Source organism: Lissotriton vulgaris, chromosome 8 (assembly GCF_964263255.1).
Source record: "Lissotriton vulgaris chromosome 8, aLisVul1.2, whole genome shotgun sequence".
NCBI lineage: Eukaryota > Metazoa > Chordata > Amphibia > Caudata > Salamandridae > Lissotriton > Lissotriton vulgaris.
Genome location: NC_141696.1, coordinates 427,537,781 through 427,560,676, shown reverse-complemented (window position 1 = coordinate 427,560,676; position 22,896 = coordinate 427,537,781). Strand labels below are relative to the sequence as shown.

The 22,896-nt window shown below is 49.5% G+C and overlaps 1 long non-coding RNA gene across 1 annotated transcript in view; it reads right to left on the bottom strand.

Annotated features, from left to right (window-relative positions):
• Positions 1-22,896, bottom strand: part of LOC147697129 (uncharacterized) — a 98,058-nt gene that overhangs the window by 17,877 nt on the left and 57,285 nt on the right. Inside the window, exon 2 of the long non-coding RNA XR_015299141.1 lies at positions 1,326-1,355. This is a non-coding gene — a long non-coding RNA (uncharacterized LOC147697129). The remainder of the gene's footprint in view (positions 1-1,325; positions 1,356-22,896) is intronic.

Here is a 22,896-nt window from a genome sequence, read left to right as displayed (position 1 = left end):
CGAAAGGAAGGATCCCCCACACTGAGCCATTAATGGCCCTGGGGACATCATCCCCAAGGCGGGCTCCTGCTATAGGCCCTCCGGGACACAAAGTTAGCTCCCATCTAGCAGGAGCTTTAAATATTGCTCCCACCAGCTGGGAGTGAATTTCAGATCTGTTTCTCTGCCCACAGTTATGTTCGCAGGGAACCAGATCTGAATACTGTTTCCTGCCCACAGGGAGCAGCATTTTTAGCTGCTAACTGCAGGTGGGAGCAATGCCAGCAGGGTCTTTCGTTATAGTTTCTTTAGGGTACAAGTTAAAGTTACTTGAGATAGCTGTAACTATAACTGCTAAATTTCTATGTTTTTTTGTGTGTAAAATCTGAACCTAACTATAACGTCCCTGTAACCTTTGTTTTTTTTGTGAATTTTGAAAAAAAATGTATTTCTATGTTCTAACTATAACGTCCCTGTAACTTTTTTTAGTGAATTTCGACTCTTTTTTAATGCTATTTACTAACTATGACATTACTGTAACCTTTGTTTTCTTTGTGACTTTTGAAGGCTTTTATAGTTCTATTTCCAAATTATAATGGGCCCGATTCACAGAACTAATTTAAGACAAAATCCTAAATGTACTACCATTTTGGTATTCACAGAAGGCACTTACTCATTTTGGTATTCACAGAAGGTACTTACCCATTTCGGTATTCACAGAAGTTAGGAGTCCTAACTTTAGGACTCCTAAATGCCTTCTGTGAATACCGAAAGTCTTAAAATTAGCATTTTTCTGAATTTAGTAGTAATAAAGTTAGGACTCCTAACTTTAGGACTCCTAAACTGAGATAAAACCTAATTTTAAGATTTTAGGTATTCACAGAAAGCATTTAGGAGTTCGTCGGTTTATCTTCCGTACAACAATTACTGAATCGGAGGACATTTACGGAACTGTATTTGGTTTCGGGCGTTCACTTCGTCGAAGTGATATTCCCGGTAGACATGCGCACATCTTTCCCCAAGTGAATGCTGCCTTCAAGAGACCTGTGCAATGGTTAGAAACGCTACCTCGTCGAGGGAATAGTGTCAGAAAAGACGGAGCACATGCGCAATAGTTTTCTGTGGTGACACTGCTTAAACCGAAGCTTGCGCAGTCATTTCAAGTCTATTCGAGTGAGCAGAGTTGTTCACCAGCCTTCGAGACAATGCTGCTGACTTCGACCCAACGACATTGAAAGGACAGTACTGAGCTAAGTTCTATAATGTTGTTTATTGTTCAAATGTAAATAATCCACTTTAGCTTCAGAACGTGAGAAGAGATTTATAAATGAGAAGCTTATACTTACCCCAACAAATTCCAAGTCTGTCTTGAGAACCTAAGAAACAAATAGAAAACTATTAAAATAGAAATATAGGTATGTATTAGTTAGTATAGGAAAATAAGATATAAAACAAGATAAAAGAGAACACTAGATAACTAATGTATGTTTCCTCTGATTAAACACAGAAGTTCTTCATGCAAGAAAAGACAGGTTAAAACTGTAATTGCAGGACGAAACGAAGACAACTGAAGAGATGCAAATGTCTAAAGTTACTCTGGTGCGTGGGTTAGAGTTAGAAGAATAATTTAAGATTACAGGATACAGATATATTATATGTTAAGAATTGTTGTTTTTCAGTTTTTACAGGGTCTGCAACCAGAAGAACAGAATAGTGTGGAAGCAACGCAAGAAATTGGGAAAAACAGATAACTTCAGACAGTCTCTTTGTCTTCTTATTTATTTTATCCACTCCCCCCTTTCCCCCCCTAGGAAGATCCTGCTTGGTATTAGTATAATTGTACCAGAAGGTCTCCTGGGTGGGGCATTGGGACTATGCATCTCTGCTCCTGCGCAAGAATTGGAAGCACCGTTGACAGTGTCACCTCGGGCAATCGAATGGGATGGGCCCCCGTACATCATGGCCTGGATTTTAGTTAAACCTAGTTCACTCAACTCCAGCCTATATGTCGGGTCAGACCAGCCCCCATTGAACCAATTGTGGATCACCAGGAGACGTACGGCCAGGAAATAAAGGTATAAGTGCGTCATCCCCCTACCCCCTCAAAGGAGGGAATCCTGCAGGTAGACAGAGCAAGGCGCGCCCTCCCACCGCTCCAGAGAAACCGGGTAGTTAAACTGTCCAGTTCCCGGAACCAAGTCCTGGGAAAGCAGAAGGGGGTATTTTGGAGGACATAAAGAAAACTGGAGAGGATCTTCTTTTGAAACAAGGTCACCCTCCCCAGGGGGTTCAGAGCTAGCGCGTTCCATTTAAGGAGATCTTCCTTGGCCTTCTTAACCAACGGGGTTATATTAAGAGACCAGCCCAGCTTGGGAGGGAGGGTAATCTATATTCCCAAGTATTTAAAGGATTGTCGCCTAAGTGGTTTGGTGCATTGCAACTCAAAGCATTCCCTCGAGAGATGCAGGGGGACCAGAAATGATTTCCCAAGGTTTAGCCGCAGACCACAGGCCTGCTCAAAAGAATGTAGGGTCTGGAGGCAGTATGGCCCGGAGGAGGCTGGGTCAGCCAAGAAGACCAGGACGTCGTCCGCATATGATGCGATTTTGTTCGTTTCGGTATTAGGTCACTCCCAGCCACTAATGTGTTCTTCAGCATGCACTAGGGAAGCCAAGGGCTCCATTGCCAGGCCTAATAACAACGGGGAGAGGGGGCAACCCTGGCTAGTGACCCTGGCAATGGGAAAGGCCTCCAATAGCACCCCGTTGACCAGCACTCGTGCTCTCGGTGGGTGTAAAAGTCATAGACCAGTGATCTGAATTGAGGCCCGAACCCCATCTCGGCCAGCACATCCTGAAAATACGTCCAGTCCACCGTATCAAATGCTTTTTCGAAGTCCACCGACAAGAGTGCTAAGTATGGGGTAAGTACATGTCGGTGGGCTAAAGCCAGCTGCAGCCTCGGGAAGCAGTACCAGGTCCCCCGCTGAGGCATGAACCCACATTGGTCTGGATGGACCAGCAGTGTTAAGTAGGGTTTCAATCGCTGAGCCAGAATGGTGGCAAACAACTTAATTTCGGTATTGAGGTATTGAGGAGGGAGATGGGACTAACGCCTTGAATTGAGGTCGGAATAACCACGGTAGCGGACCTTTTCGGCCACGAGACGTTACTGGATCATGACACCTTTGTGAATGAGACGGGTGCCCCAGCGCATTTATATTTAACGCATGTGGCACTGTTCCAATATATCAAAAAACACTGGGCGCCACAGAGACAAGAACCTACCCATAATGACTTGGTAACGATGGTGCATTATATGGGGCGAGGGAGACACTTCGTTCGTTGGATATATAATGGGATCAGTACGCACACTCGGGTCTCCCTGGACACCCTAAAAACTATTTGGGCAGAGGACGTAGGCAGAGATTTGTCAGATAAGGAGTGGGCGGTGGTATTGGAGCACCCCAGAAGGGTGTCGCGGAATTCGAAATTTAGGTTCATCCAAACTATGATATTGCACCGGGCCTATTTGACTCCGGGTAGGCTGGATAAAATGTTCCCGCAGACACAACACTCCTGCCCTAGGTGCAAGTTGGAGGGGGCGGGCTTCTTACACATGCTGTGGACATGCTCAAAACTAATAGACTATTCTACTATGGTTAGGGACCTTACTGGAGAAGCAGCACATCATGCGATCCACAGTGGAAGAATGTTTGTTAGGTCTCCACAAACATAGGTCCAAGCACAAGGTGCAGTACCGATTCATTGATCTGGCCATATTACTCGCTATCAGGAATGTGACAATGCGCTGGAAGTCACGTAAACCTCCAGGCGTGTATAGCTGTCACGCAGAGGTGCTGCGATGGGGCAGGGCGGAGGGTGCAATGCTGCGTAAAGAAGAGGCTAGAGGAGGACTGCGTAAGCTGCCAATAGCGATGGAATGGGAAGTTATGTTGGAAAAACTAAAATATATGGATGTTGACGTGAATGTTTAATCTTTGCCATATGTACGTTAGTAATGTGTATAGCTCATGCCTTGCTATCTACTGTATTGTACAGACGTATTATGCTGCAACATCAGTGCACGGGGCAACGATATGGTGTGCATGGGCCAGCGATCCTGACATCTGGAAACTGTGACCAGGGTGGTTGGGGAGGGGGGATTGTTCTTAAGGGGGTGTTCTGGTTTTTTCTTTAAGAGGAATGTGTATTTCTTCATATATAGGCGATATATGCAACTGCTATCTGTATCTGTACTGCAACGATAGTACTGCTGGGACCTTTGGACTTCAATTGTGTGTATATTGTGGGTAGACTCTTAGGCGATCACACTGGCCTATGATGTTTCATGTTCGATGGGATGGTGGTGGTTGCATCTGTCAATATTATTGTACGATTTTATATGGTACATTGAAAATCAATAAAATATGTTTAAAAAAAAGAGGAGGGAGATGGGACAATATTCCGCGCATCTATGAGAGGAGGGCTGGGATTTCGGGAGAACCACAATGGTGTCGATGTCCATTTCCTGCGGAAAGGAACCTTTCTCCAAGGCTTCATGGAATAAACTGGCCATTAGTGTGTCTCGGTATGCCGCATAATACTCCTGGGGAAGGCCATCGGGCCCGGGGTCTTACCCGAGGAGGTGAGGGTGATCGCTTCTTCGATTTCTGTGTGTGAAATGGGGCGATCCAAGTCTTTCTGAGCGGCCATTTCTAGCTTAGGGAGATGCACCCCACCCCGCTCAAGGAGGGCCAAGAGTGACAGCTCGGGGTTTGCTTTGTGTATATTCTCCGGTAGTAGGCCACAAAGGTGTTAGCCATCGCCAGAGGGGCACAGTGGACCGCTCCAACCTCGTCAGCCACCTCTGGGATAATACGATTCACCCTGGGGTACGTGGCCAGCCTGTGCAGGATCGTGCCCTTTTTGTCCCCCCACCCATAGATTCTCACTACCGAAGACCTCCAAAGGAGCTTAGCTGCGTCTAGGGATAGTTGTCTAATGTCGTCCCGAAGGTGGGCAAGCTGCCGGGCTTGGGCGGCATCCTCTGATTTGAAAAGTAGCTGTTCCAAGCAGAGCACCTGCGCTTCCTTGGATGAGATCCACTGCGATTGCGGGGGCCTTTGGATCTTTAGCTGTCCTTTAGCAACGCCCCGTATGGTCACCTTCCCTGCCTCCCATAGGGTACCCGGGGAGGCTACAGAACCCTCATTAGTAGTGAAGTATTGTTTAAGATCCTTCCCCACCATTTTTTTAAAGGTTTTATCTTGGAGGAACCAGGCGTTCATCCTCTATGTTTGGCGGGCCGAAGGAGGGGGAGCCCCTCTGCTGAGGGTGTATTGGAGAGTGGTCGGAAATGCCTCTGGGCAGATGCGGGCATCTAGAATCTCAGAACAGTCAGGCGCGGGGATGAAGATTGCATCTATACGCACTTGTGTGTGGTGGGCCGCGGAGCTATATGTGAATTGAGTGGTGCGAAGGTGCCATGTGCGCCATGCATCGTAAAGTCCCAGGGAGTTGGACCAGCTCTTCAGCTGTTTCCCCCACGCTGTTCGAGTAGCGGAGAGAGGACCCGTTGTGTCAAGGGCCAAGGGCAAAACTGCATTAAAATCTCCCGCCACAACCGCATTGCACATGGGCGTATTGTTTAGCAGGGCAGCAGTGTGCGCAAGTGTGGACGTGAGCATCAAGGGGGGGCATGTACTGACATGAGAGTGAGAGGGGAGCCAGCCAGGGACCCACAAACTGTCACAGGCGACCCTTGAGGATCATGAATCACTTGGGAAAGAACGAAGGGCAGGGTGCACCTCAGGAGGGTAGCCACCCCTCACGAGCCCCTGGAGAAGCCGGAGTGCCATATTCTGTTGTATCCATAGCGAGCCAAGAAGGGGTAGCAGTTACCCTAGAGGTGCGTTTACTGAAGCATAAGAATATCTATGTGGAGACGCTGCGCATATCTTAGAACCGCTGTGCGCTTCTGCCAGTCGAGCAGGCCATTGACGTTCCAGGACGTGTAGTATTTTAGGAGTATGTAGTTGCGCGTGGAAGCTCGCATTAATATGAGCATTCGCTTGCTATAAGAGCATATCCTATCCAAGAGTAGCCTGTGTCGTTCTGTGATAGCTGAAAGAAAAAACAACAACAAAACTACAACATAGGGAAAAAAACCTTCCCAAACTTCCCAAAACTTCCCTCCTTCCCCCACCCCCACCCTACACTTCGGGAACGGAAGCATATGTCGACCCCCCAGGTAACCAATACGAAATCACAATGCGTGAACAACCAAACTAAAACGCTTGGGAATGGGAAGCGTGGAGGATCCCTCCTCATGTCCGGATGCGTGTATATGAGTCCATCCGGAAAATAAGAAACGCCTGAGTTAGAGCGCCGTCTCCGGTTGCGGGGCCAAGCCCGGCGGGCAGAGACCGGTTCAAGCAGGGTCCTTCAGGAGCACTGGGCTACGTGATAGGTCCGTGTCTGGGAGATCAATTACAGAAGATCGGGGCGAAGTACCCCCGCCACCCAGGCGGTCGAAGGAGCCAGAGCGCCTCCCAGTCGAGGTTCCCTCCACGAGTATGATCGACTGTTGTGAGTGGCCCGGCGGGGAATCAGAGCGGGCCCTTCTCTGCCCACGGTGTCTGCGGGATCGGTTACGTTGAGGCTGAGGAGCAAATGGAGCGAGATGGCCAGGTCCGCCCTCTGCTCCTCCTGAACGCGGGGTTCGGCCTTCAGACCGCAGAGGGCGCTCCTCCGTTCTCCAGGTCCAAGCCTCCTTTGGGTTGTCGAAGAACAATGCCTTATTTGCGAACACCACACATAGGCGAGCCGGGAAGAGGAGCCGATACTGAATATTAAGATCCCGCAACTTCTGCTTGACCTCCCCAAAAGAGCGGTGTTGGTACTGGACCTCGCTGGTGTAATCCGGGAAGATCACAATAGCAGAGTTTTTATGATGAAGCCGCTGCTGCTTGCGGGCCTCAGACAGGATGGCGTTGTGGTCTTTGAAGTTAAGGACCCACATTATGATAGGGCGGGAAGGTGCACCCGGCGCCGGTTTGGGGGCCAAGGATCGGTGAGCCCGCTCAATCACAAACCAAGGAGAGAGAGAGAGCCCCCAGGAACCCATGACATTGGCCACTTTTCTAAGAAGTCCACAGCGCGACCCTGCTCCACCCCCTCCGGAAATCCCACCAAGCGGAGGTTGTTGCATCGGGGCAGTTGCGTTGTGGAGGTCCTGCTGGATGAGCGTCATGTCTACTCTCACCTCTGCGATCTTGCCCTCCACCAAGGTCTGGAATGCATGGATGGCCTGTAGGAGGCCAAATCCGCAGACGGACAAGCCTCCTGTTCAGCCACACCCACGGTAGCCCCCACATCCGAGGTGGTGAATTGGTCCATTTTTGTCTGGGTGGAAGGGGCCCACCGACCTATCTTTCTGCCTAGGGTAGACCCTGGGGAATATCGGATTTTCCAAGGTCTCCACAACTGGACCCCACAGTGGGAAGCCGAATATGCAACTCAGGTTGACCAGGGTTTGGCAGGTGTAAGCAGCCGGCACATAGACTGGGTGCAAACCAAGATGCCTCCCAAAATGTGTGGCAGGCGGAGATGGAGAAAGCAGGAGAAGGGTCCTGATCCAGAGCCTTATGTGGGTCCCCTTCCAACAGAGCCACAAAGTGATCAGCCCAGCTCAGAGATGGAAGGCTGGGAGCAGCAGCGGGTCCAAGACTGGAGGATCAATGCAAGCAAATGTCAACGGGGATGTACAGGGACCAATGACCCAAGACAGGCCCACGGAGAGGTCCAGAGGGCCACCCAGGTCCAGCCCCACGAAGCCACAACCGCAACCCCCAGGGGGCCTCCAGTCCTCCAAATCCGGCACAGGCACGTCCCTCGGAGGGCCACCACCACCCAAAACAGCGGCCGAAGCACACCTGCTCACACCCCGGTTCGGAGATGGGAATCCCAGTAGGTCACGCCCTCACAACCACCACACAAGAGAGGTTGGTTCTCCTCAGCTACATTCCCCAGGAGGCGCACCAGGAGAGGGGAGTGGGGGGAAGAGGCGGGAGGAGAAGAAGAGCCGTGCTGACTCGGGGGGCCGCCCTCACCCTGCCCGCCGCCCGATGGACGGCCAAATCCACGCCTCAGGACCATATGACACAGGACCCCCACTCCTTACCTCCATATCGGCTCACAGGAGCGCAGCGACCAGTTCTTAGGCAGGCCTTCCTCACGCGGACTCCGCAGGACCCCCACCAGTGGGCCCCATGGCAGGTGAAGACCAGCGACTTCAGCGGCGTCTGTCCGGGCCCCCAGGGGCGACAGGAGAATGCCGCACCCAGCGGGCCACTCAGCAGGTGGAACCAGGGATGCCAAAGGATCAGGCCTTGTCAACCAGGACGGGGGGCCCAGGATTCAGGCGAGCTGCCAGAGAAGATACCAGTGTCTCGTGTCCCTCTCCCAAGCACCGCAATGACCCAGGGTGAAGAAAGGCCCACAATAAGGACCCCCCTGCCGCCTGATACACGCGGCCGACCACCCCCATCTCCCAGCACCACCTGGGCCGCTGATCAGGCAAGTGGAACAGCACTGGCAATGCAAGGGGGAACGTGGGAAGGAAGCAACTCCGTAGGGATCCCATCCGCCGCTCGAAAAAGCAGCCAACACCACCTCGCCGCAGGGCCGGGGGGCTCCGCTCCCGATGTGGACCGCCTCTAAAATCTGGGTTCACTAGAATGAAGTTTGGGCCCCAGGGCCTCCTTCCGTGGTGGGCCGCCCGGGGGTCCCCTCCCTGCGACCATGGGACCCCCTCCCGCAGCTGGGACCTACCGCCAGTGACGATGGATTGCTGTGTGAGGTCATGGGCCCCCTATCCGTCTGCGACGGACATGGGCACAGGCCATTTAGGCGCCCGAGACGGATCCTGACACCCTCCCCAATCAATCTCTGGCCTCCCAGCCGTTCAGGCTGCCACCGCGCGGCCAGCCATCCCTACCGCTCGAAACCGCGCCGAAGGGGACGTCCCACCACAGGCGGAGAAGGTGACCAGTGAGTCTGGAGGTTGCGGAGCTCGCCGAAGGCGGCCCTCCATCTTGGAGGCCGGGCCCGTCGGTCACGCAATCTCCTTCGTGAAGGCGCCTCACAGATAACAATCAGACACCAGGGGTGTCGCCGGGCGCTCAGCAATCACCCAGACTGTAGATTCTTCACTGGATGGCTCTCTCCCTGGGCGGATAACGAGCGATGGCGGAGGGGTCCGGGTGCGCACTCAAGGTGCGACCACCATCTTGGCTCGGCAAGCCACCGGCATTGTCATTCACAATGCAGTAGCTCAAACTTGCATAAATGCGAGACCTATTGCATTGCAGATGTTTGTTGGTATGTGGGGCAAGAGAAGATGTCTTGGGGGGAGGAGGGAGGGGTTGGCAGGACACAACATCTAATTCATTTTCATATACAAATAGCAACGGGTGGGGGCTAGTAGGCGAGACCATATTCTGTATGGCTCCTCCATGACTCCTTAACACCTGTGGTACTGAAATGATTTAGGGATGAGCATTTGGCGAGGCCATACACAAGAGACAATTGTAGCAGTGTAACTGTGATTAAAGGGATTATTATTCAGTTCAGGATTCGGATTGGAATCAGAGACAACTCAAACTTTGCTTTGATGTTTATTTGATATCACTTATCAAATCTGTGAAAAAATACCCTTGTAAATCTTCAACCTTGGGCCAAACTAGGGAAATGTGTAAGTTGTTGGTTATTGGTGCACATATTACATTCATAACGCTTTCACCTCACAGGCTGTGTATTGATTTTAAATGCAAATACCCCAATCAAGGAGATGTAAATCTGGGCCTACTTGATTGTTATTGTAAAATGTATTGTTAACAACATCTCTGTTATAGCGCTTCGAACAAGACCTTGTTGGTTTGGTGTTTATTTTAAACGCTAATACCCCAGTCTTGGTGATGTCTTGCCATCACTTTTTTGCCTATTTGTTTATCGTTTCTTTTTTATTCTAAGTGCAAATACATCAGCCATGGGCAAACCAGGACAACTTGTTTGCTATTGGTTATTAATGCAAATACTCGGTCGTAGCGCCTTTAAACGAGGCCCTGTTTTATGTGTTATTCATTCTTAATGCAAATACCCTGTCACTGTGATGTCAGCCAGTGACTATTTATTCTAAACACATTAATCTCAGCCACAGCGCTCCTAACAAGACCGTGGCTGTGTGTTATTTATTCCCAATACAAATACCTCAGCCACAGTCGTTGCAAACTAGGGCCTGTTTCTTTTAATGGATTAACTGACGATATGTTTATTGTATGTTTAATGTATATTAAAAGTACAAACACACCAAAAGTGTTAAAAGAGGAATAATACAATAAATCGTTATGCAATGTTGTATACAAGGCAGAGCAAGGTGGGGACGCATGCGTGGGTGGAATGTAGACTGCTGGCTGGTGTACAGGAGGAGAGCTGTATCTTATTATTTTGGGGTTGCTGTAAAAAGCTGTGTTGTGTTGCATGATGGCTTTGTGTGCTGTGTACAAGCGGACAGATACGTACAGCCAATTTGATCAAGTTTACGCCCTTAGGGCCATATGTATCAAGCAAATTCGCATTCGTAAAGGCCGAAATTCGCAGAATTTCGGCCTTTGCGAATGCGAACTTGCTAAATGGTATGTATGAAGAAAAATCTGGTGCAAAACAAGGAATCGCTAAAGTTTGCGATTCCTTAAATGCAATGTATGAAGCAAAAAAAATGCAAATTGTCCTTAAGGAATCGCAAATTACCAGCAACTTCAAGTTGGTGGTAAGTTGCGAATTCCTTGACAAATGCACATTTTTGCATTTTTCAAAGTGACATGTGACACACATACATGCCCTTAGGGCATGTATGTGCGCCACATGTGCACCCATGCTTATTTCAGGGGTGCAACAGGGTGTCCTTTGGACACCCCTGAACCCTTGAAATTATTCTCAATTTGCGATTCTCAAATTGCGAATCGCAAATTGAGAATAACTTCCCATTCATTCCTATGGGCCTCCTGGCCCATAGAAATTAATGGGAAAGTATTTCTTAATTGCGATTTGCAATTTGCTAATCGCAATTAAGGAATACTAAGAATTCGCAAAAAAAATGCGAATTTGTACATACATACCAATTTGCAATTGTGAAATAGCGATTTCTAAAAAAACGCTATTTCAGAATCGCAAATCAGCTTGATGATACATATGGGCCTCAGTTCCTGATAACCAGCCATGAGCAACGCCTGTCATTGCCATAGACATGCAGATTCCAACATGGTCCAGGGGATCCAGCTGAATTGCCTCTTCGGAACAATTTAAATACACCTCAAGAAATATAATGGGCCTGATTACGACTTTTTGCAATGCAGGAGAAGGCTGCACGTCATCGCTGCGCCTCTGCACCACCAAGAGTCTCTGCAGCCTGCCCGCCAGATTACAAGTACATTTGTAGTTTGGTAGGCAGGCGACATGGTGGTCTCGCGGCAGTGCTGTTTAAAGGCTCACTGTGAGCCTTAAACATCATGGCTGTGGGACCGCCTGTGCACGTTCCTGCATAGGAAGGAATGCACCATGTTGTGCATTCCTTCCCATGCAGGAACAGGTGGGTGCAAAACTACAGGTGCCCCTCTGCATGTACCACTGTGCACAGGGGAAAGCTTTCTTTCCTCACAGTCAGCAATTACATGGAGGAAGAACCTCCACGACACTGCTGGCGGTGAGGAAAGTCGTAATATGCTTGGCGGTGCCTGAGGGCACCACTAAGCATATTGCAGTCCTCCGTGTCAAATCTTACCTGTACTTTCCACAAGAACAACATGCAAGTTGAGAAGAGACGGTCCCAACTTTCCTTACCCACCAAGCCTGCCCAACAGTGTCAAAGAAAAATTGTTATAATGGGGGGGTAGAGATGAAAACAAGGGAAAAGAAAATAATCTGTCCCACGACGTGCCCAGTGAAGAAGGTAAGTTCAATGTAGTCATATGTATTCCCTGTATGTAAAGAGCACAACACTTTTATTAGTGTATATGATAATCTTTAATAGCAATTACAATTCTCACAAAAGTATATATGTATGATAATGGCCTTGTGTAGGAAGGTCGGATCCCTCTGTATGGTTACCCCCACTTTTCACCTGGTCCTATGCTGGTTTTTGACTAGTCTGACTGGGATCCTGCTAATCAGGACCCCATTCTATCTGCTTTCTCCCTAAACTGCTATGTACAATATCTAGGAAAATCCCAGATTGGATACTGGGGCACCCTTGTCAATCCCTAGTATATGGTACCCATGTACCCAGGGCATAGGTACCCCAGAGGACCCCCATGGGCTGAAGCATGTATTATGCCACCTATGGGAGACCATTCAAAACGGAGCTACAGTCCTGCCATTGCAGCTTGTTAAGTTGGTGATTGTACCACTTACTAAAGATATAGGTTTACTATATCTAAGGGTCACAACACTTACAACCTATTAATCACATCTATAGCAGGCCTTTACAATCCTGAAGGCAGGGTGCCTGGTTCTATGTGGGAGGTGCCCCATCATGAGCAGGACACCCCTGCAACCTACGGAGTTCATTCTTCCTGGTTGTCAGTGAAGCAGCCATATACTATAAAAAGGGGCAACGTGTAATTATGAAATAACCATCTCAAAACTGGCTGCAAGGAATCCTATCATGTTTGGTGTAAAACATGTTGGAATCATACCCCTACACCATAAACACTGTGAGAGGTATGATTCCAAACACTGGAAGAGCCATCCGTTAGGCTCCCAGTGTTCCTGGTACCAACCTTCTAGTCCTAGACAGTACAAAATGGTTGCTTTCGACCAGAGACACTTTTCTGCCCTTTTGCTGCTGAGCCAAGCTCGAGCAGAGGAAGGGTGAGCAATAGGCATACTGTCACAGGGAAATGTGACCCCATCGCAGACAGAATTTAGTGTATTAGGGCTGGGTGGGTGCAATTGCCAGTGCCAGAAAGTCTGCATGAGGGGCACATTGGGTGTCCCTGTGCATAGTCCAGTTCAAACCAGTTCTGAGAGCCGTTAGCTCCCGCTCTGGCGCGAAACTGGACAAAGAACATGGGAGTAAACTCCCCCCTCGTCTGGAACCTCCCCTGGGAGGGTCCCCTGAATCATCTCAACCCTTTCCCTAGGGTACTTAAGGGCTTACATGGGTGTAGGTCCCTAGAATCGGTGTGAAACAAGATTCAATTCCAATACCACTTCAACTTCGACCGTCCCCCTGCTTATCTTCTGCGCCCATGCTCCATCCAGAAACCCTCGAAGGACTGTGGAGCATCAAAGACATTTGAAGGAATCTCCCTTGAAGTGAAAGAGCCACTTCCCTGCATTCGCAGGCACCTCATCACTGCTGACTGGTCTGCTGATTCCAAGCTCCTTCAGACTCAGAAGCGTTCAGCAACACAGGTGGTAGTTTTCTACGTTCCTCAAGGTCTGATCTGTCTGATCTGTCCTCTAATCTAGTTTGAGCCCAGTATCCCTCATGGGGGCTGCAATAACCGAACCCCTGTGCACCACATACTTTTGCAAGTGCAAAGGCTTGTTGGCAACTTTGCAACAAGTGCATTGGGCTCCAAGTAGCCCCAACCTCTGAATATTTCTTCCACCAAGCCACATCACGTTATGTGCACCGTGGCCTGCTGCTTTGGTAAGCTGCACAAGGTCCTCCTGTGACTCCAGTGCTGTCGGCTTGTGGGTCCTGTGGAGGGTAATCTACATCTTCTATGGGCTACCCTGTTTGCTCGGGCCGGCTCTGACTCCCCTGCTTTTGGTGAGTCTCCTCGACCGTGCTGGTTCCAACTTTGCACCTTGTTGACTTCCTGCATGGGTTGCATTTGCCAATGTTTGTTGGTGCTCTCGCCAGACACTGACCCTTTCAGCACTCAACATCCTTTGTGGGACAACTCGTATCCGGCTCCTGATTGTCCTCAGTAGCACCAGGTCCCCACAGCTGCAGAGTCAAGGTCATCGTCATCTTCTCTGAAGCACCCGACATCGGAGCGCATTCGTTTTCCAAGCCTCGTGGTCACTCCTGAGTGACATAGACTCTGTCCCCTCTGCTTTCAAGTACTCTTCTTCATAAATCCATGTTTGGATTGCCACAGACACTTTCTCCTCTTCCAGCAGCGGCACTTTCCTGAAGGACCTCCATTGGGTTCGACAGCCATTTCTGACACCACTTCACCCCTATGCACCCGGCTTCCCTGGTGTAGGTAATGTGGGTACTAGGGTATCCACGGGTGGGGTGGCTCTCCAACCTTCGGTCTTCCACTGGGTTTCTTCAGGGTCCACTCGGAAGGGTCCTTAATTGTTAAAAATCCAACCGTGACTTACACATAGAGTTGTACAGAGCCCGTGGTCGCGTTCCTATAAGCACACAATCTCTGTGAGGTCCCTATCTACTTACCTTGGGTGGTTCCTTGGGTCCCCAACAATTCTAGGTCCTCTGGACATTGTCCTGACTCGAGTCGTGGTTCTTATACCACTTTCTTAGTATATGGTTTAGTCCCCCCCCCACCCCCCGGGGCCCACTGTGTATTTAGTGCTATTTACTGTGTTACTTTGCTGAAGTATTGTGTTCATTGTGTTTATCTCCATTTTGGAGATACTGGAACATACTAGAGAGTATTATATAATAAATACATATTTTTACAAATACTTTGTGTGGTTCTTTTTCATTTACTCTATACTATAAGATTGCCTTCTGATAAAACAAGCTGCTTTACACTCCATGCTTTACACTCCATCAAGACTAAGCCTGAAGGCTGCTCTCCACAGCTACCACTTAGAGAGCTTTCTAAGGTTGTCTAAGACCTCGTAAATCCCCATAATGGTTGTCTGGACTGGTGCAAGGTGCCCACTTACATTAGTGGACATCATATACAAGGCCAGCTTCTCACACCTTACTACCTGCTAAACTCCCCTCTTCCACTATAACTCAATCATTTTACATACTGGAACTGTGTGCAACCTGTTAGAGAAAAATGAAATCATGTCTTGAAATCACAGCATGGTAGAACAAACAGAGAATCTATGAATTAATAGAACAACATATCACCCACCTAATAATTAGGTTGAAGCACTGTAAAGTACAGCCCAAAAAAAATGTCATGCATCATAAGAGAATTGATACTTAAACAGAAACAACAGGAATGATTTCCTTGAACAAAAATAGAAAAATATGCAGGCTATTTGTTACTTCCCTTTAACTTCAGGAGATTCTAATGCACTGTTATTGTATTACAGTTGCCACAGAACACACATACAGAAAATGGGATCTTTAAGTTGTGAGGACAATAATCAGATAAGTAAATCATATGAATATAGTTTGTAAGCGCAGAGCGCTTTTACCGCAGTACAGCTGTACTGGGTATTGAGGAGAAATCTTTGTCTTTTTTTGCCTATTACAGGAAAAAGCCTTGTATTGGTACCGGAGCCCTGATGAAGGGATACGCCTCCAGGAGCCAATGAGAGGGCAGCTGCCTGCAACTCGATGAGGAACAAGGTCCCTACCAGTAGCAATGGAGAGGGCTGCTGGCGGTTGTGGTGGTGCAATGGTGGTCCAACTGTATCATAGCTTAAACTCTTTTTTAACTGCACCAAGTGATCCCGATCTCTCTCCGCTAGCTGTTATGAGTTTACATGAAAATTGTTTTGAGGTATTGAGAAAAAAAATTATTTACTAAATATATCTCCAGATGCAATTCCCTACCCAAACACAATCCTTCCTGGTACTATAGGGAATGCAGAGTAGCTTAATCCGCTTTCATAAAAAGCACTAAAAATGGTTCTGAAGCCAAAATCCAAATAGCTAGGGCTAGATACAAAGGGATGATAAAACAGGCTAATATTACCTGGGCAGGGGTGGCTCCTCCGTAATGGCAGTGGAGCGTCGCACCACTTACAGAGTCAGTCACAGAAAATTGAATGATACTAAAACAATTCTGTGACTGGCTCTGGTTAGGCGTGCATGCATGCAGGGCCAGGCATGGCCATGAAAGGGAGGAATGGTGGGCACTTAGAAGTGCACATGTCAGTCTGGCCGGATATCTTAGGCTGGCCAAACAGACATGCACACTTATATTTCTCAGACCCACCTGTGTTGCACAGCCGGGTTGGAGAAAAGCAGCAGGCTCTCAGGCACTGCCTGAGTAGCAGAACAGGCCACTCAGACCAATCCTGGTGCTGCTCTTATAGCATGAGAGCAGTGTCTGGATTGGGTGGAGAGCCTGTGCTTTCCCAGTGACTGCTGGGATTGAAGCATCCAGGCAGCCGTCAGCGTCGGGGCAGCCACAGGTAAGTTTTTTAAAGTATTATGTTTACCGTAATCCCCCCCTCCCCATTTTTGTTGTGTAGCGGCCGCCACTGTACCTGGGATTCTTCTATTTGTGGGGACATACTTGATGCCATCCGGAACAAGGACCATGTATGTTTTTGGCACGTACTTAGCCATGGAGGTAAAACTATTTTGATGCAACCAGAATCTAACATCCTACCCAGGGACTGGGTTGCCCACTGTCAATTTCTTGATGGTGTGGCGAGTGCAAATAATGCTGACCCTGAATAACCAACAGGGAGAAGCTGACTGTAAACAGGTCCAGATAAGATTTGTGGGAACCTGTACAAATCTGAGCCGAACGTTTGGGCACCAAAAATTAAATAGAATTTTCCAAACCATCTCGACTGGCGTGCCAATTTCCAACTCATGAAGGGGGGCTGAAATAATTCCTGTCCAGAAGAAAGGTTCAAAATCTGACCCAGCCAATTATCGGCCCAAAAGCTTGATAGAAACGGCCCAAAATATTTTTAGTAAACATATTCTAGCCAACCTGAATTCTTAGATAGAAGACAATATTTACATCTTGTCCCAATTTCAAGTGGGTTTTTGCCCAGATATGAGCACTGTCGACCAAGTCTTCAGATTCTACTATGGAAAACGGTGGAGATTAGTGGAGGCAGCCTTTATATAGCCTTTGTAGATTCCAGGCGGCATTTATTATTATTATTATTATTATTAAGTGTGTTTTGTATAGCGCACAGCTACCCCAAACGGGGTGTCCTAGCGCTTCTGCAGGTTTGCTGAATCTTATACCAATAATTTTAACAAAAAAGAAAAGTTTTCAATGCTTTTCGGAAAGTCAACTCCTCCTGAATCATCCGGATGGCAATGGGGAGTTTGTTCCATTGGGAAGAGGCACAAACCTGGAAGGTTTTTCCCCCTGAACGTACTTTTTTAAATCTGGGTGTAGACAGCAAAGCTTTAGAGCTGGATCGAAGGGGTCTGGCATTGCTATAAGGGCGAAGACAGGAGGAAAGATATGCAGAGCCCTTTCCCTTGATCGCACGATGGGTAAGGGAGAGGGCTTTGAATTCCGCCCTTTTTTGAACTGGTAACCAGTGTAGCTTGCGTCGATGTGGCGAAATGTGCTCTCGTAGTGAGATGCCACAGACCAGCCGGACTGCAGCATTCTGGACTGTCTGCAATCGATGGCAAAGGCCAGTAGCGAGCCCGAGATACAGACCATTGGCATAGTCAAGATTGGATGCTATTAATGCCTGTACGACGATTTTCCTGCTGTTGCTAGGTAGGAAGTTGATAAACTTTTTAACCATCCGAGTTTTTGAAAAGCATGCAGCAGACACTGTCTGAATTTGATTATGAAAAGAAAGGCTAGAATCCCATCTAACCCCGAGGTTTTTTACTGAATCCTTGGGGGAGGGGGGCATGCTCAGGTCGAGAGGCCACCAGAGGTTCGAGTGGGTATGCAACGCTTACAACGCGCGCGTTACCACGACCTACCATTACAACACGGTCGTAACAACGAAAGTTGTTACCACGCAATGCGCTGGGGGGCGCTCAAGGATAGGAAATGATTTAATTTACTATCCCAACACCTTCCCTACTATCCACGGGGACTGGTGTTGGAATAGTAAAAAAATTATTTAATTTTGCGCCCCCCAGCGCAATGAGTGGTAACAACTTTCGTTGTTACGACCGCGTTGTAATAGTAGGTCGTGGTAATGCACGCGTTCTAACGACATACATCCGTTCGAGTCCAACGGAGAGGATTGGTGGAAGAAGAGAACCTCGGTTTTTCCAGCATTCAAGCGCAGAAAATTATTGTCCATCCAGCGGGCGATGTTACGGAGGCAATCTTTTAATGGGTCGAACGTAGTATGAGTAGGAGTGTCATAAGAGAATAAAAGCTGAATATCATCAGCATACGAGGTTGCCTTAATTCCTGACTTAGCAATGAGCTCAGCCAGGGGGGAGAAATAAACATTAAATAAAAGGGGCTCAGTGAAGAGCCCTGAGGGACTCCCCACTTTAGCTGACGACTGTCAGAGGTATAGGGGGGAGTAAATACTGCCTGTGTCCGATTAGATAAAAAAGAGGACAGCCAGTCTAAGGCCTTGCCTTGAATACCCTTAGACCTGAGGCGGTCAAGCAGGACGGGTGAGAGACGGTGTTGAAAGCTGCCGACAAATCAAGCAGCACCAACACCGCTCTTGAACCTCCGTCCAGCTTCCATCGCACAGAATCAGCCATCTCTATCAAGGCTGATTCGGTGCTGTAGCCTGGTCTAAATCCATGTTGGGAATCATGGAATAAGCCGTGGGTTTCAAAGAAGCCTGCTAGTTGCTGATGTACCAGCTTTTCAAGGACCTTGACTAGGGCGGGCAGTAAGGAAATGGGCCTGTAATTTGCTGGTTTGTCTGGGTCGGCATTGATTTTTTTAAGAATGGGGACTAGTTTGGCATATTTCCAAGAATCCGGGAATGTGCCTGTCCTAAGGGAGTCATTTCATATGCCGTTTAGTATAGGGTTAAAAACGGGGCCAAAGCCTTGTATTGTTTGGCCGGCCAAGGGTCAATTGGCGAGCCAGATCTACATTTTGATAGTTCTGCCAAAGAACGTTCTAGAGTAATCTCCTCAAAGTCTGAGAAAACAGGAGCGGATTCGGAGTGATCTACATTTGATTTGGTCACCGGAAATAGACTCTAGGTAGTCTTGAGGGACCTTTGCCTTCCTCCTAGATTACTTGAAATCACAGTGCAACTTCTCACTAGGAACTATGCCCAAATTAGATGCGGTCCAAATGGAAAAACAACGGACCGCATACCTGTAGACAAGGGTGTCAGACAGGGATGCATCTTAGCGCCAACTCTTTTCCTGCTATTTATAAACAACTGTCTTGAGTCCCTGATGGACTGTGAAAATCATTCCCCGGTGCTAAGTGGCATAAAAATCTCTGCACTGTTGTTCGCAGGTGACATCCTTTTGATGTCGAAAACCCCTAAGAGGTTGAAAACCCTGCTTGATAGATTTAAAACTTTTCTGCATTAATAATGGTCTGGACATCAACACCAGCAAAACTACATTTATGGCAAGACATCCTCATCAAAACATCACACACATCACAGAGCAGCCGCCACAATTAGCTTTGCAAAAAATACTCCATTCCACCGATGTCTCCCTTATTGGAAATTTGGAGGGCCAAAGCAGTGACTGCTGCCACCTATGGCTCTGAGCTCTGGGGTTATAGCAATGCAGAAGATCTAGGGGTGGCTGAAAACCGGTTTTTGAGGGTTGTGTTAAAACTCTCTCAGAGCACGCCCCTGGTTTTCTTTAGAGTGGTCCTGGATATTCAACCAATTATTGCCCAACTCTGGCTGAAACCAGTGTTGTATTGGCTTAGACTATGGGCAAACCCTGAGGTGGATACCTATAGAAATGGGCTATAAGAAATCCTTGACTTACCTAGGAGTACTGCTGTATTGCCTTGGCTGAAGTATGTAAAATGGTCCCACATTGGGATTGCCTGATGTCTGGCAACACACAGAATCTACTTCCTCAAATTCCGCTAAAAAGTTAAAACTAGGGGGGCGTGGCCAGGCGCCGGCGAAGATGGCCGCCTGAATTCCGAGCTCCGTCGGGACCGAAGCTGTCCCCGCAAACATCTGACAATAATCCTGGCCACGGCGCCTTCCCATCTGAGCCCTGAGCCCCCTGTAGTGAGGCACCCTCGACAGACGCTGAGAGCGGAGCTCTCCGATCCAGCGCGGCCGAGTCGTGGCCGTCTCCCCTGCCGGGCGGACCTGGGGATAATTGCCTGGAGCTACTGGGCCGGGAGCCACCACACTCGAGGCCCTGGCTTGGGGCCTAGCTTTCCCATCTGGGCCGAATAGTGCCGAAAGCCTACTCAGCCTGCTGCTGACTCGGCGCCCGGGACTCGCCTCTGTCGGACATCCGGTGGGCCTGGTGGGAGGCCCTAGCATGCACCCCCGATTCCGGGGGGGGGGGGGGGCTCACAGTTCTGTGACAAGGCAGAGGAATGAAATGAACGTGCCAGCGACAAAGGGCGACATCGGTCCGATCTGGCTGGGGTGCCCCGGGGGGACAAGGCCCCTGCAGCTTAGTGCTTGAAGTGGTGGGCCCGAGCCCTGAAGCAGAGACACTGGTGGAGGAGAGAGAGCCTAGGAATAACGGAGGCCTGTTATAGAATCGTCTACATCAAGAAGCAGCGGTGTGCACTCGGGCCCCTGCTAGGCCATTCCATCGAGCGGTGACGCACTGGGCCCATACACGGTTTGTTGGGGCCCGCTGGGGCCCAGGCGAGGGCGGCCCTGGTTGTGACTGGCGAGTTGCGGCCCGACGGTGTTGGACGTGCTGCCGAGGGTTAGTGAGCGGGTGGTGAGTGGGGGTCCTCCCTGCCACAGGAAGGGGCAGGACGCACGAAAGAGAGGCGTAGGTGCTGGGGTCCTCCTCTACCATCCCGCGCTCCGTCGGCCCCGGTGGCTTGACTACAGGGGGGCCGCCTGCCCACCATGAGGCCCAAGGGAGGTGGATCTACCCAGACGAATAAGTTGGACAAATATGCGGTGCCGCTGGGACAAGGACAGTCGGGAGCTACGGCCGGGGACCAGGCGGGCCAAACAGAACCATCCCTAACTTCCATCATGACCGCTATTCAGACCCTAGGCTCCAATCTCGAAACAAAAATGGACAAGATCTCCATTGAGGTGAATCTGTTTCGCACAGACCTGGATAAGACTATGGATAGATCGAAAGCCAACGCGACGGACATTAAAACGTTGCAGGCCTCGGAAAAGCGGCTTGAAGGTCGGATTAATGAGCTAGTGCACCAACACCGCCAAATGGCCCTCCGGCTCGAGGACCAGGAAGGGAGGGCCCGGAGAAGCAACATCCGCATGGTTGGTGTGCCGGAGGGAATGGCAGAGCAAAGTGTGGAACTGTTTCTTGAGGACTTGATCCTCCACCACTTGAAGCCTAATAGATTGTCCAAGATCTTTACGATTGAACGGGCTCACCGCTCACCGGTCCCTAGGCCTAAACCGGGGGCCCCGCCCAGGACAATAAACGCCAACATATTGAACTATAGGGACCGCGACGCCATCCTTCAGGTGGCAAGGCACCAGAGCGACCTGCAGTACGAGGGAGCCACCATTCGTTTCTTTCCCGACTTCACCCTGCAGGTCCAGCAGGAACGGCGCTCATTCTTGGGAGTGAAAGCGGCGCTACATGAGCGGGGAATAAAATATATGATGTTCTTCCCAGCCAAACTAAAGATCATCGTAGGAGGCAAATCCCTCTTCTTCACTACACCAGCGGAGGTCCAGGAGTGGCTTGACACGGCGGCGCCGGCGGACAAGGCTAAGACAGAACTCGGCACATGGAGGGAGAGTGGGGCCCCATCCCCTGGGTCCGCTGCAGATAAATCAGAAGGGGACGAACAGAGTCAGCGATCGTGGTGCTCCAGATCGGCCAGTCCCCGGTGGGACTCTATCGGCGATTCGGCTGCACGCTGAGGACTTTTAATTTGGGCCCGTGCTATGCTGAACTGTAATGTATTCTTTACTTGTGATATTAACGGTCCTTGACTCTAAGGTAGCAATGGTATGTACATTTGCCCAGTGACTCTGAAACTCTGCTGCTGAGGTGTGGGCGCGACATGATTGAAGGGGCTCACAGTCTGGGGGCAGCGTAGGTACGGCGGCTGGAGTTGGGGCCGGCGCTCGTTCTCCCTAACAGAGTTTTCCCGGGATGGGGCGGTTACCTCACTCCTGGGTTGGGACTGGGCGAAAGGCGCTCTTCTAGTTGGGGTAGTGGGTAGTTCGAAACCTACAGAGCAGGGAGTTGGGTGGGGGTGTGTGTTTTGGGGGGAGGCTATGGGGGAGTTGGGGGGCAGGGGAGTTGGGGGGGAGGAATAAAGGGATGGGGGTTGGGAGGTGGGATTGGGGAATGTTTGGTGTTGTCACGTCTAAATTTTGCCGTCATCAGGGTGAGATGTATCAGGATCCTTGGGATATCCATTGCAGTCAATAGTGTGTGTTACTATGAGGTGGGATAAAAGCCTCAAGGTTATGAGCTGGAACGTCAACGGGCTGGGGGACAAACTCAAGATAACCATAGTGCTGCAATTTATCAAACGTCACATGCCTGGTGTGGTTCTCCTCCAGGAGACCCACCTCCTGGGTAACTCATGCCATGTACTGAATAGATGGGGGTACTCACTGGTGCTCCATGCCGGATTTACCTCAGGGTCCCGGGGTGGGCATTATGACACGTCTCAACCTCCCACTGGTTGTAGACTGTACAGACACTGACCCCCTTGGTCGCTATGCTGCTATAACGGGTAGATAGGAGGGCCTCAGACTCAATCTGGTTACTAGCTACATCCCACCTGGGCTCCAAACTCGATCGTACTTAGACTTGGGGAAACTGCTCTTATCCCTTCCGGAGGGGCAGCTTATAGTGGGAGGAGACTTTAATGCAGTAATCTCAGGGCACCTAGACAGACCCCAGAGATATACCACAGGGCCACAC